General features: G+C 37.3%; 1 long non-coding RNA gene across 2 annotated transcripts in view; it reads left to right on the top strand.

Annotated features, from left to right (window-relative positions):
• Positions 1 to 16,825, top strand: part of LOC106946777 (uncharacterized) — a 22,869-nt gene extending 6,044 nt beyond the window's left edge. The window contains exons 2-3 of one of the 2 annotated variants that reach the window (XR_001424823.1): positions 4,628 to 4,795; positions 16,307 to 16,825. This is a non-coding gene — a long non-coding RNA (uncharacterized LOC106946777). Of the gene's footprint in view, positions 1 to 4,627; positions 4,796 to 10,352; positions 10,379 to 16,306 lie in introns of those variants that run through there. The other variant, XR_001424822.1, reaches the window with a different exon arrangement.
• The last annotated feature ends 2,361 nt before the right edge of the window (positions 16,826 to 19,186 follow it).

The raw sequence follows: 19,186 nt of genomic DNA, 5'->3' as shown, positions 1-19,186 counted from the left end.
TGTGAAATTTTTTTTTTTTTTAAAAAGAAAATATTTAAATTTTTTTTTTTTAAAAAATTTTAAAAAAAAAAAAAAAAAAAAAAAATTCATAATTTTTTTTTTACTTTTGGAGCTCAGAAATATCCTTGTTTTATTTATAGTAAATTTTAAACTTTTCAAACTCTAAAATGTCCTTGCTTTTACTGGAAAATTTGAGATTAATCACAGATTTTCATATTTTTTTTGTCAGAAATGTTATAAATTATTCTATCTACCACGTCTCTCGTACGGCGAGCTAATGAGACCAAACTGCAAAGTGTGGAAGGAGCCGTCTGGCTTTAGCCGGTGATGAGGTGCGACTGCAGCTATTGTTCGTGTTCTCGTTGCCGCTAATTACAGAAACCTGATGACATTATTTCACGCAGCGCATTTAATGGGCAAGCCATGAATTGCAAAGCAGCTGCAGCAACAACTGCATGGCATGTTGTCATGGTATAAAAGGTCAGAGTGTCTCACCCTCACCAACTGTACGGCAAGCAGTGCTGCATATAAATGAGCTCTGCCTGATTCAGGTGAAGGAAAGAAATGGCGCTCTTCCTTCACTCTAGTGAGTCGGCATCGATTTGCAATCCTTTCTGTTTAGCAGATCATACCGACTGATTTACAACGTCATTAGTGTCTGTGTGGGACGATGTGAACATTTAAATCACCTGTGAGACTTTCTTCAATGTTGGTGTTTAATTAGTGGTGGGTCTTGATTAAAATTATAACTGGAAACAGAACGACAAAATAAGCAACATTTCAATTTTAAAAACCCTTTCTACTGCTAAATTACTCAATAAATACATATATAAGCTCAACACCAAAGTTATTTATTGTTTTTAATCTACTATGTAGGTTATTCAGCCAACAGAGTTTCAGGGACTCTTGATTGTTCATTGAACTTCAGAAATCTGAACTCTGGATGCTAATGTTAGCAAGGGGCTGCCTGTGCTGCTGCAACATATTTAGCATTGAGATGCTATTTTAGCTTAGCTTGTAGGCTAACTCCTGTTAGCACAACTTAAACACAACAGTAGTTTTTCCCAGCGTCCCATCAGATTGCTCTTTCAAGCAAAAATTAACCACCATTTGAAAAAGAGAAGCGGCTTCTGTTTGCAAATGTCGCTTGTGCGTCAGATTTACTGGCGTACCAGAAACATATGACTACAAAGGTTCCAGCCTGAACCTTTTTATGTAAAACCAAAATGTGATTAATTGCATTCAAATTTTTTTCGCCTTAAATTCCATGTAATTAAATGTGTTAAAGTAGATAAGATGCAAAAATTGACTGTAGAAAGGATTGAAGAACTTTGGTTTGTAAATGTTTTATTGGTGCAGGCATTACTGTTCAGGGCTTAGAAACTATATTACTAAGTACAGAACCTCACTAACCTGCACAGAACCTTAACCTCATAGGGATGAAATGAAATAATGAAGAATGTGAATCAGCCCTCCTGGTCCAACATCAGTGTCTGACCTCATCAATGCTCTTTTGGAAGAATGGTCAAAACTCGCATAAATACACTTCTAATGCCTGTCCACACTGTTTTACCATGAAATTATGAGATTTATTGAATTAATGGCAGGCCTAATTACGGCTAAATTTGTTGCAGAATAAATTTCTTTTAGCAGAATTTTAGTCTTAGTTCAGTCAACAGTTTAACTGAAGTTAATAGTGAACTTAAGGTTAAGGAAATGCATAATCTTTTTTATCATTTTCTGCGTCCCACATAGATTTTCTATATGTGAACTTTATCATGTTGAGCTGATATTCGGATTATTTGGGATTTAAATTAATGTGGGTCCTAAACTCTGTTTGAAAGAAATCAGCATCTCTTGTTTTTTGTTTTTTCTGAGAGCAAGACGTCAGATTACACGCAGATATGACTGAAATCCTATCAAGCAGTAGAGAACAGGGCGATAACAGCTGGATTTAAATCTGCAGAGATCTGTGCTTCATTACCGCTACCTGGCAGAGACCCTGCAGCACACATCACAAACTGGCTCATTATCCACTGAGTCATCGCGGCGCTTACCGAGCGCTGCAGAACCCCGGGATAATCCCTGCCCCCAGCCTTCACTGGAATCTGCAGGACCGCAGGGGGAGAGAGCTTCGTCCTGTTGACGGGAAATCACACAACCAGATCCAGCGTGATGGCTCCCAATCAGCATTCTCAAATCAATACCCGACTCCCGGGCTGCTCCCGCAAAAATAACACAACCGAATGTCTCTCTGTCGGCAGCTGAAATGTTTGGAGATGAACTTGACTCCTTGACCTCTAAACTGGAAGGATTAGCTAAGTGCAGGTTTTATACAGGAGGATATTTGATAGCTTAGAGGCATCGACCGCACACCGTCCAGAGAAATCAGGAGTTTCAGGATCATTATGGCTTGAGGAATCGGTCCAATTGGATTTCTCCTGCTTAAGAAGACATTTTTAAATGTAATGGATGGAGGAAGCCACCAGCGTAACTTTGACCCTGATTTTTAACTTGAAACCGCAACGATTCCCAGACACAAACTGAACATCCAGCTCCAGTTTTTTATAATGAAACATCTTAATATTAATTTCAGACAAGAAAAATTCAGAGCTCCAAAAGTCAAAAGTTTGCAAGAAAAAACTGAAAATGTTATATTTATCTCAGAATTTTTTAGGAAAAAGAACTAAAATTTTGAGCTCAAAAAAAAAGAAAATTAAAAAAACACATAAATTATTAGATAAATCTCTGAAATTTTATAGAAACACAAGGAAATTTCCAAAAGTCAAACATTTGCAAGAAAACTTCAGAAATTTTGAAATTTATCTCAGATTTTCAAGAAACCCTTTGAGCTCCAAAAGTTGAAAATTTGTGAGAAAAAAATTCAGAAAGGCTGGGATTAACCCCAGAAATTAAGAAATAAAAAGGTAATTTCTGAACTCTAAAAATTAATAATTTATTAGAAAAAAAATCTGAAATTTTGACATTAAGCAAAGAAATTTTCAAGAAAAAAATTTGGTCATTTTGGAGCTCTAAAAGTCAAACATTTGCAAGAAAGAAACTCAGAAAAATTTAGATGAATCTCAGAAATTTTCTTTTTTTTGTAGAAAATGTTTGAGATTAAGCTAACAAATTTGAGTTTGAAAAGTTAAAACTTTTAGACTGTTTTCCTCCAGACAAGTCAAAATTTAAATAAAAGTATTTTTTCAATGGCCCTTGTCCTGTTCTGAAATGATTCTCATTATATTATTTACATCCAGTCTTAGGAGTGCTGCACAGAGACGTAGCTTGAATTATGATCTTAGCTGAAGTGCAGTTCCACCAGGTGTTTGCTAATCGCTGCTGCCACTAGTCTGGAGGAGCTGAGTGAGGACGGCTCGGAGGAGCAATGCTGTGTAAAATCATTCAGTTTAAAATCATTCAGTCTAAGCATCATGCTGCTTAAACTGGCTTTGAGACAGTTAAACTATTATTTCCTCGTTCAAATATTTAAAGCAGCCACCACAGATGACTGCTGCTTTAACTAACCAATCAGTGTTTGTGTTGCAGAAACACTTATAACGGTTGCCATGGGAGACAGGGATTTCTCAAACATGCATGAAAGAATCAAAGCAACATGAAGAGCGAATAATGTAATAGTAGATTTTACACAGTCCTGCCCCTTTAAGAGCCGACCAGCTGATTCTGCTGAAACCTGGTGTTAGTTCATCAGTTATATTTAACAAACATTGACCTTGGTGGTGGTGTGCCAGGTCCAACGTCTGGCCTCGGGCCACTTCTCTCTCCCCATCTCCTGCCAGGATGCTGTCAAACAAAGGTCATGAACCCCTTTTAGGTTGATTTTTGCCTCATTGTTTTTCTGTGTATTATGTACACTGCTTCTATTTGATCACCATTAAATATTTGTGCTGCTCACTTTTTAAAGAAAACTTGTGTTTTATGTTGGGAAGATTATCTGTTCCAAAATGGATTAGACTTTCTGAGGTTAGTTGTGTTTTTAGCCAAATAAAAGCTTTATTTTCCATCCTTTAAAGCGTTCTGATTGGTTTACAACCTGTATGTTTGCTACGGGGAAGACGAGAGGATGCCAACCCTTTGGAGAGTCTTCCTTTGTTTAGACGTAGTGAAGCTATTTTCTGTCCCAGCATTGGTTGCCTCCTTGGATGTAGAGGCTTTCATACCCCTGAGCTCTCACACTGACTCTTTGTTGTTTAGTTGTTGATGCAGAGACTCCTACTGTCTGTACCGTCTCTCTAAGCCTCCTGTCTGAAGATGGACAGTTTCACTATTTTTTTGGTGCTTCATTCTGAGTTTTCTGTTTTTGAACTAAACCTGGAATAGGATGTTTTGTATTGAATCAATTCAACTCTTCTTAATTTGTTTACTTTATAATGAGTAGGAATTGTTGTAATGATTTTCTTGTTGTTTTATTAATAGTTTTTCAGGTTTTCTGAAGGTGTCGTCTTTGACGGCCTTTTCACTCATTTTCCATTCAGAATTGAATGGATGTTGAGAAATGTTTAAAGACTGAAGAACAGTCAAAATAAAACTGTATCAGATGAAGTCATGTCTCTTAGAAAGATTAATATACATTTTACATGTTTTTATACATGTTCCTGTTTTCCAGTTTAAAAGCCTGGCTTCGCTTGGGCTGTAAGAAAGAAAGAATGACTGAAGACTTTTGCACAGTGCCATCACCCCTCCAGTGATTTATGGCTCAGCCTCAGGGTGTCACCAGAGCAGGAAGTGCCAGGCAAACATCCAGATGGAGGGGGCCGGGAGGCGTCCTGATCAGGTACCTGAACCGTCTCAGCTGGGACTTTTTAACACATCGAGATTCAGCAGCTCAGGGTTTGTTTTTACCACAGAGGTAAATATCTAAAAGGAATAATTAGAGTTTTAAACTTAGAGTGCGGCTCTATTAAAAGCTTGTAATCAGTTAACATGTTAGATCCAGTAAATAAATGGCATGTTGTCTTTATTCAGCATTAATCCAAATTAGTTGGTCCTTGAGAATTCAAATTTTTGAATCATAGTCAGATTCAAAAATTTAATTCAAAAATACTTTATTGATCCCAAAGGGAAATTAAATAGTTGCATTAAAATTTCTGTTTCAGATTAACCAGAATTACCAAAGTTATTTTTTTAAATGTCAGATTAATCAGCGGGAGATTTTTCGGAGAATGTTGGTATTAGCAAACAACAGTTTATGTCCCGTGTTTTTTAAACTTTTCTTCTTTCATGACATTGAATAAATGGAGAAACGTAGATGCGTTTTAATGCGCTTCCTCAATGTGCTGGAGCTCAGTTTGCGTTGCTAGGTAACGGGCTGGGCTTTGCCGGGGTTGCTAGGTTACGGTGGAGTGCCTGCCGATTTGTTACATTCCATTCCGAAGGTTTTTGAAACGACTCATTTTCCAGACGCCAAAAAAACATTACCTTATAGCCAAAAACCGACCGGGTGGTTTTATTTTTAGATGCTGAGGCTGTTTTTAGAAGCAGCAGAAACCCAAATGAAAATGGAAAAATGTAAATTTTCCTGCCTTTAAACAGAAACTAACCTGTAAAAACAAATCTGAACTCCCTATTCAAAGGCGTGTTTGTTGATTTCTCTGGTCCTCATCTTGTTTCTTTGTCTCACTTTGTTCTTTGTGTCTTTGTGAGTTTTATGATGAAATCCATCACGTCCACACTCCATCACGCGTCTGCCAATGTCCTGTTGCCATTTGGTCATCAAGTAGCGATGAATCTGACACGCTAGCTGTGCTGGCAGCTGCTCTGCTGTTTAGTCCAGGAATTGAGAATATCTCAACAGATCTGGTTCGCAGATTGGTGTTTGTTTGCGTTTGTTTTAAACCTGCCACCCTGAGGCGGCTGAACTCTTTACTGTAGTGGATCATTTTCTCACGTTTATTATGTGGATTTCTTTTCCCACCTCAAAAGGCCTTTCGGTATCAGAGGAGGGACACACAGCTCTTACCAGATCCAGGGAGGATTTCATTGGAAGCTTTATGCTGAAACCGAAAACCCAAGAACTTCTTTGAGGACTTTTTATTTTTAATTTCTTTTATTTTTTGCTGCGTATGAAACATAAGCCAAGAGGTTTTTATTCCATCTTCCCCATTTTTCATCATCCGGCTGAGTGTGGTGTCAGTGCGATTACTGGCTCGGATCGATACTCTGCTGTTGGTAGGGACTTGAAATGGTTAGAACTGCTGCACACTCCACTCTGAGAGCGTTTGTAGGAGGGAAAAGAGGCGCATTGTGTGCGTGTCACGGATGAAGCGTGTGTAAGGTCACCTCGTTTCTGCCGGCGGCGAGTTTTTTTAGCCCAGAGCTCGCGTGACGACGGGGACGGCGAGTGGAACGAAACGGCCTGAGGTAGAGCTGGACGATCACGACTTTGGCTTTTGAAGATTTAAGTTTTGGAGAATGGGGATTTTTTTTTTCACCAATGCACTTCTTGTGTTTCTGTAGTTCAGAGTGATGTCAGCGCGTCCAAGGCAGCCATCTTGTTTGACAAGCGTATTGAACAGCTTCTGTTTATTTATATCTAGGTCAACTCTACAATAAAACAATACATCCAGCCCACAATTTATTATACAAAAACTACAAAAACTCAAGCTTCCCTTGCAAATATCTTACTACACTTTAAAGTAAATTACATAGGAGTTTGTTTTAAGTGAATAATTCCTTGATGTTGATTAAAAAGATCCAGTTCCACTGGCAGGTCATCTAACTTTTAACATTTTTCCTGATGCAAGTTAATAAAATTAGCCATTAGAGCTGATACTTTTAATCAATATTCAAGAATTATTGACATAAATCAAAGTAAAAGTTACCTGCAATCTAGTTTTGTCTATTTTCCTCGTGTACTAAGATACTTGCACTAGAAAGTAAACAAGGATACTTTTTAAAGATTTTTTTGCAGTGTGTCATTTGTAATTTCTAAGATGAAACTCGAAAATGTATCAGGGAATTTCTGAGTTGGAAAAGTCAAAAATTTGTATGGAAAACCATCAGAAATTGAGATTAATTTCAGAAATTAGCTAGAAAAAAGTTTTTTTCTAAAAAAAAAAAAAAAAAAGTTGAAAATTTGCTAGAAAAATTCAGTTTGAGATTAATGCATAAGAAAAAGTTAGAAAAAAAAAAAGAGGAAATTCCTGATTTTGAAAACCCAGAAATTGGCTATAATAAACTCAGAAATGTCTAAATTAATCTGAGAAATTTTCTAGAAAAAGCAAAGAAAAGTGAATATAAACTTATCTATAATGGCTCTAATCCACTGTTGTAGACTTATCTGAATAAATCAGGTGTTTTATTTTTAAGCCCTGTCGCCCAGCTGTAGTTTGCGTCGTCGTTCGCCGGGTTTGACTGCTGCCTCGTTCGGAGCCAAACAAGTCAAACAGACAAGCAGGGTGAAGCGTCGCCTGGAGAGGAGCGGGAATCGAGGGAAAACACGAGGAGTTGAGCTTATTACAGCTGCACAGATGGTGCAGCAGATGAGATGGTAGGGAGAGATGGATAAAGAGTCAGAGGTGTGACAGGAAAAGAGAGGAACGGCGGCGGCGCACGACTCTGACAGCGTACATAAGGAGCTCCTGATTGGAGAACCTCCAAAGAAAACGCTTAAATATTTATTGTTCTGCTGCACCTTCAGCTCGTCAGCAAGAAAAACGGCTCAGGAGCCGTCAGTGAAATATTAATTCCTTCAGAGCAGCATAATGCTGAAGGCAGGAGCGGCATATGGCACGACATCCTGAGGGGAAGAACAGCGGGCTCCAGCCGGGAACGGGTCGGGGCGGCGAGGACGGCCGACATGGAGGGGAATTAAATTACTGGGAGGAGGGATTCAACAGATCTCATGAGTCTGCAACTGCAAGGGAGATATATTTGAATAGCCCAGATTTTGTGCTTTGCAAGCTATTATTATTACAGCCTTAGTCAATATTCATTCTGTCTGCCTGCCTGTGATAAATGCAGAAGTAATAAGAGGGAAATTACATTTCATACGGGCATTAGAAAGGCAACCCTAACCAGCCCGGCTCTCCTCCTCTTTAGCTTTGTTTTGATAAGGGATATTTGGAGAAGATTTTAGATTTGAAATTACATTTCAATCAGCAGAGGGAAGAGGAGAGTTAGCTGCCGCTTTGACATTAATGCAGAGACATAAATATAAGCTCCTCTCCGGGGAGATTAAACTTCGTCGAGAATTTATAATGCCCTCCTACAGGAAATCCATACGGCCTGCATGCAAAAAAAATAAAAAATCTGGAGCCTTTTCCCAACCACACAGCAACCTTACAAAAAGAATCACATCTTTAACCTTTTCACATTACATTCAGAGGTAGAAAACGGCGATACGGACTTAAAGTTTTATCACGATATTTTGCAAAAGCACTTAAAGTGATGATAAGAAATATTTATTCCACTTTTCAGATAACTGTATAAGTGTGATTTGTATCCCTGTACTATTAAAGGTAACTGCATTTTCACATTTATTTATTTTTTTATGCTTTCATTGAATTGAATTGGAGAAAACAGCAAAACTATCAAACTCATTAATTCGAGTTTATTGTGACAATAATAATCAGAATTTTTATCATGAGAACAAATTTATCACAGTAAATGATAAACGATACGATAAAATCACGTCCCCAGTGTGTAGATTACCCAAAACATTGTACTCAAGTAAGAGTAGCACTACTTCAACATAGTTTTACTCAAGTAAAGGTAAAAAGTAAAAGTAAAACTGCATTTGATTAAAATGACCAGAGCATCTGATTTAATATTTAAGAAAATAATCAGACAAAAATGTAAAGTTAAGTCCAAATTTTGGTATTTTAAAGACTAATGGGTTCATAAACACAAAAACTAAAGATATTGCATCTATACTTTCAGCATGTCTTAGTTTTATAAACACACAATGTTGTTCCAGGTAGTTAATTAGTTTAGTTAGTTTTCTCCATTAATTAGTTTTCTCCATTAATTATCATTTTTCTCTGTTTCAGGAATTTAAAATGTTTTCTAAATATCAGTTTTTGTTATTTTTTTGGTTTTATTTGACTATAATAACCTTGCAGACAATCCCTGAAAGAGTTTCAGCAAATGCTGGATCTACAAAATACTGACTCCACTGTTGAACATCATTGCACATAATACATTTTAATTGTAAAAAATGTTGAAAATCATACTTTTCCCACCATTTTGAGGGCTCATGCAGCACCTTGCCTTCGTTTATTAGACAAATTACCAATTAACGCATATCTGGCATCAATCTGAAAATAATCGATCAATTCATCTACATTTGTTTTGTTTTACGGTAGAAGCCAACCTTTCTCTTCAAATGAGCCCATGCAGCTGATAGCGTGGCCCATTTTCTCTGAAGTAAAATAAAAATGTTTCCATTAGAAGACAAACGACTTCTGTCGAGGTAATCGATACCCAATCACTCCAGGAGTTCTTGTTTGTGTTTTTGAGCACCGTGGGTCTCTGCGTCTGAGTGCAGGTCATGCCATCATGTAATTAACGCTCACACCTTCGAGGAATCTATATTTGACGAAAGAGCAGATCCATCCTCCTCCTTTTCTTTTTCTCCCAAGAAAAGACAACACAGGGACCGCCGAGGCCCCCCTCCGCCACTCGTCCTCTTTCATGTCCCTCATTAGGAGCGTTTGAATATTTACGAAGTCGGGTCAAGACCGTCTTTGTCCACTGGAGATCTGTTGTGTCCCGTTGGTGAGGAATAATGATGGGAAACCAATTTCCTCCTTTGTCAGTGACGTGTAAAGCATGTAATCAGCGAGTCCGGCCGAAAACCCTTCACCAGGGAAGGAAAATGGGATTTCATTTTAAGGAAACATCGAGGCTTAACAGCACTCATTGTGTTTGATTGTCATTGACTTTAAATGAAATTTTGCAGAGTTTTATGACATTTTACCACAGAGAATGCTTTTCAGGACTAATTTTTGCAACTGGTCACCAGGAAAGGAAATGGCCCATGGTTCCTTTCATCTACTTTAATATCTACTTTGAGGGAACTGGGAGGGGAAAAAAGTCATTTTCTTATGAATGTCACCTTTTACTCTTTGCATCTCAAAATGGAAATGAATTTTCAGGAAAGATAAAAACTGACCTTATTATCTCTGGACCTAAAGAGTCAGCACAGCTTCAGTGATTAATAAGTAAGTAAAACAAATTTAAGCAAAGGCAGATTTAAAAAGATAAGTTCTTAGCTTTAAGCTGCAGTAAGTAACTTTTGTTAAAAATATTTTTACGTATTTGTTGAAACTGTCACTATGCCAAGAGTCAGATAATCTGTTAAAAAATCGAGTTCCTCTGCCTTCTCACAGTATTGACTACAAACAACCAATCAGAGCCAGGAGGCTTTTACTACTGGCAGAAACCACAATGAGACAACAGGAAGTAGTGTCCCATGGTAACATATTTGTGCACTTGCTTGATGACTTAGATGATGGCATTTGACAAAATGTAATATTTACTTGTTTTGTAATTGTGTTGAGATACAAACGTGACTTGATTAGCCACTCATAATGACAGAAGGAGCCTTTATTCGCTGTGCGGAGCATGAGTTTCTCCTGGTGTGGGCTTGAGGATGAGTGAAAGCCTCCCTCCCAGGTGTGAGCCCGGCAGATGGGCTCAGGATGCAGGCTGTAATGTATTCCTCCGAGCGTTGCCTGTGCCTTTGAGGGGGGGGAAAAAAAAGCTGGTGCTGAGAGAAGATGGCCTTCGTGCGGTTTGAAAGGCGAGCCGCAGGGGGGACAGATGCTCTGATATCCCAGCAGGAGCACCGCTGCAGGGCTGCTCGGTTGTTCTCTGCCCGGCAGGGGGAAGTTCGTTTCCAGTCACGCCTACAAGCCGCAGCGAGGGGGCGGCAGGGAAAATGGCAGCGTAGGTTTCGGTGGCTGAATGTACAATTGTGAGCATGAGAGAAGATCTGATTACCACCTCTACCTCGTAATTTCCAGTGTCAGGGTGTCCGTGTCTTGCTTAGGGCTTTGCTGTGGTTTAAACATGAAATAAAGGGTTTTGATTTTTGTGGGTTTTGAATTGCACAAAACACCTGATTGGCTTTGAACGTAGCCTGATGGTCTGTTCATATTGAATGAACATGAGCAGAAATGGACAGGAAGCTTTCTTATGATTATGATCATGATTTTTGCAAAAGCTGGTATTAAATGTAACCTATATTCTTCCTTGAACAGGTTAGGATAGGTGCATGGGTTATACTAAACACGTTCATAACAATTTTTGCTCAAAATTATTCTTAGATAATGAGATTTTAGTCTGCTTAGACCCTGAGTCAGAACAAAACACAATACAACTGATTTAGTAGTTAAACTAGCTTATACAAGATGCTGGGTTCCGTTTGGGTTGCTAGGTAACGACGCTGGGTTCCATTTGGGTTGCTAGGTAACGGCGCTGTGCCTCTTGGTTAGAACTTAATAATCTGGAGTTTTTTGAAACGATTCGTTTTCCAGACACCAAAAAAATGGCTGCGTGTTTTAGTTTTTACATTTTTTTAAGTACTTGGACTGTCTTTATAAACAGTAGAAACCCAAATTGAAGTAGAAAACATGCAAGAAGTGGATTCATTCAGCTATTTCAAAATTTAGTCATGTAGATACTTATTTCATGATTTATTTTATTTAATTTTGAGCATTTTGGTGTTCTGTATTTTAGGGTGTATTGGCACTGCTGCTGCTGGTCATGCCCTCCAACTCAATTACTCTTGCATGTGAAAATGGCTGGAAACAGATGCACAATTACACAACCGTACATCTGTGAAAAGCAGAAGTGGGGCTTCCTGCACAACCAACAAGAATGCAGCAAGTGGTTTCTGGATGGCAAGTCAACACTTGTCTTTTCCAGCAGCCATTGTACAGCGGTAAAACGAGCTATAAAGGCCAGGGAATGTTACTTAATAATGGGGAGTTTTTGAAATGGCTAATTTTCCAGACATCAATAAACATTAACTTATTTCCAAAAAAACTGCTGGATGTTTTTTTTAAACACTTGAGATTATTTTAGAAGCAGTAGAAACCCAAATGGAAGCATAAAAACATTCAAATGTGAATTTTTCATAAGTTTCCCTTTAAACAATCCAACCGTCTCTTCATGGTTTAAAGCAGAACATCTCAACGAAGTAGATAATTTCAATAATTCATCGTTTTATATGGCAGACAGCGACTGATAAGCATAGAAAAACTGAGGTTTTCTAACATCATTACATGAAGATGAAAGTGATTCCAGAGTCTCTTTTCTCGTAATGGTTACATCATGCTGGTCCCAGTTCATCCCTTTGTCTCCTCTGAAGTATCGGCTTACATTTTCATTACACTATGAGCAGAGAACGGTTAAAATGTGACCAGCGTCGGAGCAGAGTGAGCAAATGTACTCCAGTAAAGGATTTTCAGAGTCGGTTGAGCAGCACTGCTTCCTGAGGCCCGTAGCCTGAATCTGTCTCAGAGGAAGATGACTAATTGCTGTTATTAACATCTGCCTAACAAGAACACAAGCCTCTGAGATAGCCAATTAACTGATGGTGCCTAAAAACAAGGCACTGACAGAATAATGGATTTAATCAAGTGGGTCTGACATGTCTGGAATGAAACTGAAACGGCTAACGGCTGGATTTGTCAGTGATGATACTTTTTAGAGCCAAGAGAACCTTCATGGTGAAAATGTGTCGTCTATGAAAGAGATTAAAAACCAACCTTGAGCAGAGGAGAAAGTCTCGGACTTACTCAACCCTGATCATGGGATGTTTCCCCACAACTAATTCAAATGATTGCATTTCCTCCTTTGGCCTCTGGTTTCAACTTTCTCACACAGAGAGTGCAAAGACATAAAATCTTACTCAGTATTTTTAGTCCAGTTTCTAGTGCAGATATCTTAATATGCTTTAAATAAGAGAAAACTAACTTGCAAGTAACTTCTAAGCAAGATGTATGAGCTTGTTTTAAGTCAATAATTACTTAATACTGATGAAAACTTGCTTCTCCGTTGGCAGATTATTTCACTTGTAACGTGGCAAAAATGTCTTGTTATAAGTGAAATAATCTGCCAATGTAACTAGAACTTTTTCATCAACATTTAGGACTTAAAACTAGCTCCTATGTCTTGCTTAGAAGTTATTTTTAAGATGGCTTTGTTTTAATTCAAGTGTACTAGATATTAACACTAGAAACTAGATAATTACTTGGTAAGACTTTGTTTTTTGCAGTGTTTCTATGCGTTTCTGCTCAATTATAATCTCTTAAGAGCCGAGTCTGGCATTTCTCCCATTTACTTGGATTCCTATGGTAGAATTTCAAACTGGCCAATCAGCGAACAGAAGGAGGGGTTGTGAATAATGATGTTTACTTTCTGCAATCCAATGACAGCGGACGAAGAGAATGAAGCTGTTCAGTCCATGTTGGCCACGCTTTCAGATACTGAGTTAGCATTTGCTGCATTTTCTTTAACCACAAAATTGCGCAAATTACAATTCATAAAAAGTTTTGTGTAATTTTAACGTGTTGAATCCAAAACTCTTTTGTAAAATGGCCGACAACAATTTCCTCAAAAGGCTGATAAATGATGAGCGTTTGTGCCATGACTGAATTATGAATATATCTCAGGTAAGCGTTTACATCCTAATTTTTAATGACATATTGCGTAAAGTGTCTTATTTACATGTAATTTTAATTAAATTTCTCATTTAATGAAAAAAAAGTATTTTTAAGACATTAGCAGAATATTAAAAAAAAGTTTTGAGCACATTTGCAGTGGAAACGCAGCTACTGTCAACACACTAACAGGGAAAAGAGACAGCAGGGCCATCGCTTATGTTCAACATTTATTTTAACTTGTACCAAATAAACCTTAAAACATTAACAACACTTTTCCTAGCAATCTAAAAAGAACTTGCAAATATAAGTATATGCAAATGTTATACAATAAATATTGCGACTCAAAATATAATATAGACAATATGAATAAAATATATGATAGAAATGCAAATGTAAACACATGCCAGTTCATTGTTCCTGATTAAGACCTGCAGAACCTCCAGCCTCAGTTTCAGAACAAAATGTTTTTTATGAGGTGAAACATTTGCAGGGTAAGAAAAGTTCAGTTATCTTCATTCAGAACGCTCAAAATCCTTCCAAGTACATTTATTCAGTCAGGAAAAGAGAATTTGAGAGGCTCATCTTAATCTTCCTACCATCAAAATGAGTTGTACAAAGTATTCACTGCTGCCAAACAATTATATATAGTTGGGTAACTTAAAAACTTGGTGTTTGTGGACCAGAACGTGTTGATTTATACATTAAAATAAGTGGGAAAACTAATCAAAATGTTCCTTAAAATCTCTTGGTATGATGTTAAAATGTAATATTAGTAAATCCTTTTCTCCTGGAAATAAAGGATCAGATGAGGTTCTGTTGAGTCCTGCGGCAGAATCACTGCTGCCAACAGCTTTTAGAGAAAAAGATGCTGGAACCTGCTTGGAAACTTATTGAATGCTGCTCGATTATGCCGATTTGCATATTCATGACTTGATTAAGTCATATTTGCATTCTGTTCAAAGTTAGCCGGTGTCGGGTTTTTACATCTGTTCGCTTCCCTTCTCCCTGCGCTCACAAGTGCTATATTTTGATTCGGCCGTATTCCCAACTAGACTCGTCTTGTTTACATTTTCCTCCCTTTACGCTGAGAAAATGGAGCAACACTAAAACTGCTTCGGTTTTCCATTTCTACGTATTTGTCTTCAGCGCTGGTTTATGAGATGAGAACAGAAATTGTGATGCAGCTTCATTTGATGTCAGAAACCTTGTAAAGCTCTGATAATGTTTGCGCCTCTCTTTATCTGTCTGCTTTACCTAATTCAAGTTATTTTTAGGTGTCTAGTTTAAGTAATTATTGTGTTTTTGTCCAGAGAATCTCCTCATTCCACTTAAAAAGGCTCAGGGACTGTAACCGTGTTTCCATCAACGTTTTTCTTTTTGCATCGGTCAGATTTTATTTTTCTAGCACATTTCAGCAGCAAGGCAGTTCAAAGTGCTTTACATGATAAAAACACGACAATTGAAGCATTGCGTTTTGCCGTCGTTACACATTGATTAATATTTCATTGATTATGTTTCAGGTGGGTTTTAAGTATAAACTTGGGGTTTTACCCCTTCTGGAAGTTTGTTTAACCAATTAATCACATAGTAAATTAAAACAAGCTCAGTTATTTCCATTTGCATTATTTATTGTTTTTCTCTTTTCTGTCTTTCTACCAAAAACTGGATGATAAAAGTTTTAAGTCTGGTTTATTGGTCTCAACTATCTTTTTCTTCTGTTTTGGAAGGAAATTTTGTTTCATATTTCATTTCATTTGTTTTATTTGTTTTGGATATTTAAAATATTTTCCAGTTCCAGTATTAAATGTTTAATAGAATTTAAAGTTTATTGATCTTGAGAATGTGTTCTTGCATTATTAGGCCATTATTGCCATTATTTTGCTTGAAAATGGTCTCAAAATAACAATATTATAATTTATCACATTAACTTCTGGGACAATTTGTCGTCCAGCAACATTTGTTATTGTGGCAGGCCTACTCACATTTTGAAGCGACGCATTAGAAAAGGATGATGGGAACGGCAAAATTCTAAATAATTGAGCAAAAACAGGTTTTTCCTCAAGCTTGAGGAAGTTTTTGGCTTTCTAGAAAAGAGCTAATGTGCTAAAGGGCAGATTTTCCATCTGCATGTGAAAAACAGTGAAAACCTTTTGCGTGTTTCACAAGTTGATATCAAAAGTATTTATTTTAGCTGTAGATTCATCCTTTACAAACGTTCACTAAAAAAATGCCATTATTGGATTTTAAGCAATAAAATTGACTTATTTGTCTATTTTTATGTCCATGTATGCCTAATATTCAATAAAATAAGATTAAGTGGTGAAATTAACAATCTGCAAAATGTGCCAATTGTTAGCTGCAGCCGTAGTTAGAAATGTTACCCAAATAAGAGTAGCTTATAATAATAATAAAGTGAGAAATATGATGTAGTAAAAGTACTTCTAAGAAGTTGCTCAAGTAAATGTACTTATACCCACCCAGGTAATAGTATTACACCAAAATAATCTAGTTTAAATTCATTCCAAACACTTAAAATGTCTAAAACAAATGTAACATAGTGTTGATTAAATAGCTTTTATGAACTTTCCTGACATCTGTGACTGATTGTAAAAGTTTCCCTAAACTATTTTGAGTTCAAATGATCGAGTCGGTTTTGTTCCGTTTATTTCAAGGTGTGAAGCGGCTGATAATAATTAGATCTGTTCTCAGAGAAAGCTCATTCCTGACCTGTTCCCATCCAGCCACGCTGCATTGTGAAGAGGCCTTGGATGCAACAACTGAGTTTATCACTTTTAATGAGAGACTCTGCAGTGGGCCACACTCCATTACGCATGAGCCAGATGATAAATTACATCGCCTTCCACGACTCCGTGACCCCCCAGGGGATGTTTAATTAATCAGAAGCTGGACACGGCCACCGTTATTCGAAGAAACAAGCGGCCGGAGCTGCCCTGGACACACACTCACTCCCACACATCATTATTTGCCTTCCAGCCACCTCACCTTGAAGCCGTGTGTGAAAACAAAGAGTCAGAACAGAGAGAGGGACGGACATCTTCAGGACCCGAAGGGGCTGTTACCTAAACAAACTCGGCAGCAGTTAAAAAAATGATTACCGTCATAAAACACTGATAAATGATACATACTTGGTGTGTACAGACTTCTTAAATTAGTAGACATTTTTTCAAATTAATGTTTTCACAGATCGTTTCTGACTAATTGAAAAAGGAGTAACTACAACATGTTTCTTCTAAATGTTCTGTGTAATTTTATGAATGAGTTTTATCCTGTTTTATAATGTCTTTACACTGCAAAAACACAATTTTCCCGAGTATTTTTGTCTAGTTTCTAGAAGGGCTGGACAGTATGGCTGAAAAACGTGTCATGATACAAACATTTCATATTAGTTTTTTTGTTTTGTTTTAAATATCTGAAATACTGACAAACTAGCCATATGACCGACCCTGTTTCATCCACAGTTTTCTCTCCACGGTGTTCTTTTTTATTTTTAAACAGTTACGAGGCACGGTGGAGAAACCTTAAACTGCTGCTGCGCAAGTTACTCAACAGATTGTTGCTAGGTAACCAAAGAGTGAGTGAGTTGCTAGGTAACCAAAGAGTGAGTGAGTTGCTAGGTAACCAAAGAGTGAGTGAGTTAGTTGACGTCACCTACTTTTCTTTTCTGGCTGTGAGAAGTTGAGCAGTTAAAACTTTTCCTCTGCCTACATTTCCCAGAATGCTGTGCGGTTTTGGATCAATGTCAGTGAACAAATTTGTTTTTTCGGATATATTTTGTTATTGATTTATTGGCCAGCCTTAGTTTCTACTGCAAAATATCTTAGTACACTTTTAAAAAGACGAGTAACTTCAGCAAGTTAAAGGAGTTTGTGGAGTCAGTAATTTTTGAGTTGTTCTGTTGTCGGCCTTTTAAAAATTATAACACAGGAACAATGTTCAAGTTAAAACATCTGGAACCAATGGAACCAGAACTTTTGATCAATATTCAAGAATTAATGGATAAAATAAGCTTATTTATCTTGAAAAGTTACTTCTTAGTTAGTTTTGTCTTCATATCTAAATCAAACTACAGTTTGATTTTATTTATGTGTATGAACCAGGAAAATGGCTCTGTGTTTTTACAGCCATTGTTTACCTGGAAATGTATGAAAATATGCTGTCAACAATTCGTATCAAAGCAGCGGAAAAATGCTAGCATTTTTGCTAACAGCTCTGGATGTAAACTTCAATCACCAGGAGAAAAAAAGAAAAGGATTATTGAAGACTAGCTGAGTGTGAAGTTTGTTCGTAAGAAACAAATATTTTTAGGGCCACCTTGTTGTAGTTGTAGCAGGATGCTGTCTTTTGGACACAAACGTCTGGTTGTAACCATGTAGCTGTATCTCCAGTCATCAAACCTTAACATGAAGGACTCTAATTGTTTGAAGAACAAACCCAGGAACAGCAGTGATTGAGTCCAGAACAATAGCTGGCTCCTCACTCACTCGACCCATATGGTTCAGCTTGAGTTTCTCACAGTAGCAGCATAAATCCACTGAATCTCTCTGATCTGCGTCCGGCAGAAAGAACTCAGAGATTCACGCCAAGTCTTTCAAACGCAGAGCTTTATCTGGAAGGAAAGTTGAGGTCTAATGTTAGTACACAGGGTGTCTGCCTCTAGGCCAAAACACAAATCTGGTTCAACAGGCGATGGAAGATCTAACTGTTCTGCTATTAAACCTGTAAGCACACGAAACAGTCAAATATTTCAAACAAATCTGATCAAAAGTCTAATAAACAACCACATTTCTGTTCTGAGTTGGACACAGAACAAAAGAAGCTAAAATCTGAGGAACATTGTCTTTTACGTCTGGCTAGAGCAAGGTCTGATGTTAAAACGTAAATCTAATGTCAACTTGTAGCTTAATCGGCTAAAATATTAATATAAGTTCAGAACAGGGTGAATACATGAAGCTATTTAAAAATGAAAATGTGATATTGGCTAAGAATTGTTTTCAGATCCTTGCAAATGAGAAGCTGCTTTTTATCACAACAAACCCATTTTTATTAGCATTTTTGTTGCTGTAATTACCAAAACAAATGATTGTGACTTAGTTTATGTGGGCTGATAAAGTCAAAGGTCTATTATTATAATATATATTATTCTCTTTGTGTATTTTAATACAAATAATCAGTTTATCATTATAATTGTTTCTTACTGACTCGGCTGAATAAAACACATTTGGGAATAATGTTTAACCTAATACTATATCAACTGATTGCATGTTTTCGTAGTATATATTGATGTCAGATTACATGTTATAAGGAAACTGGCCCCGCCCTTCATTTGCACGTGTTGTTTTATACTACATTGTGCAGCGACCCTGCAGTCACAGCTGTCACGGAGATAGCTCTCTTTCTTTGCTTTTTGATGCATGTTTCTGCTGCTTGTTCACTGAATACCGAACACATCTTCATGACAGAAATATTCCTTCAACTTACTGTCAAGATTTTTCTTCCCTTTGCAGGATTTGTAACATCTCCTTCCCTCGCAG

Source organism: Poecilia latipinna, unplaced genomic scaffold (genome assembly GCF_001443285.1).
Source record: "Poecilia latipinna isolate Pla-1442-1.1 unplaced genomic scaffold, P_latipinna-1.0 Scaffold205, whole genome shotgun sequence".
Taxonomy (NCBI): domain Eukaryota; kingdom Metazoa; phylum Chordata; class Actinopteri; order Cyprinodontiformes; family Poeciliidae; genus Poecilia; species Poecilia latipinna.
This window is presented reverse-complemented; position numbering and strand designations above follow the sequence as displayed.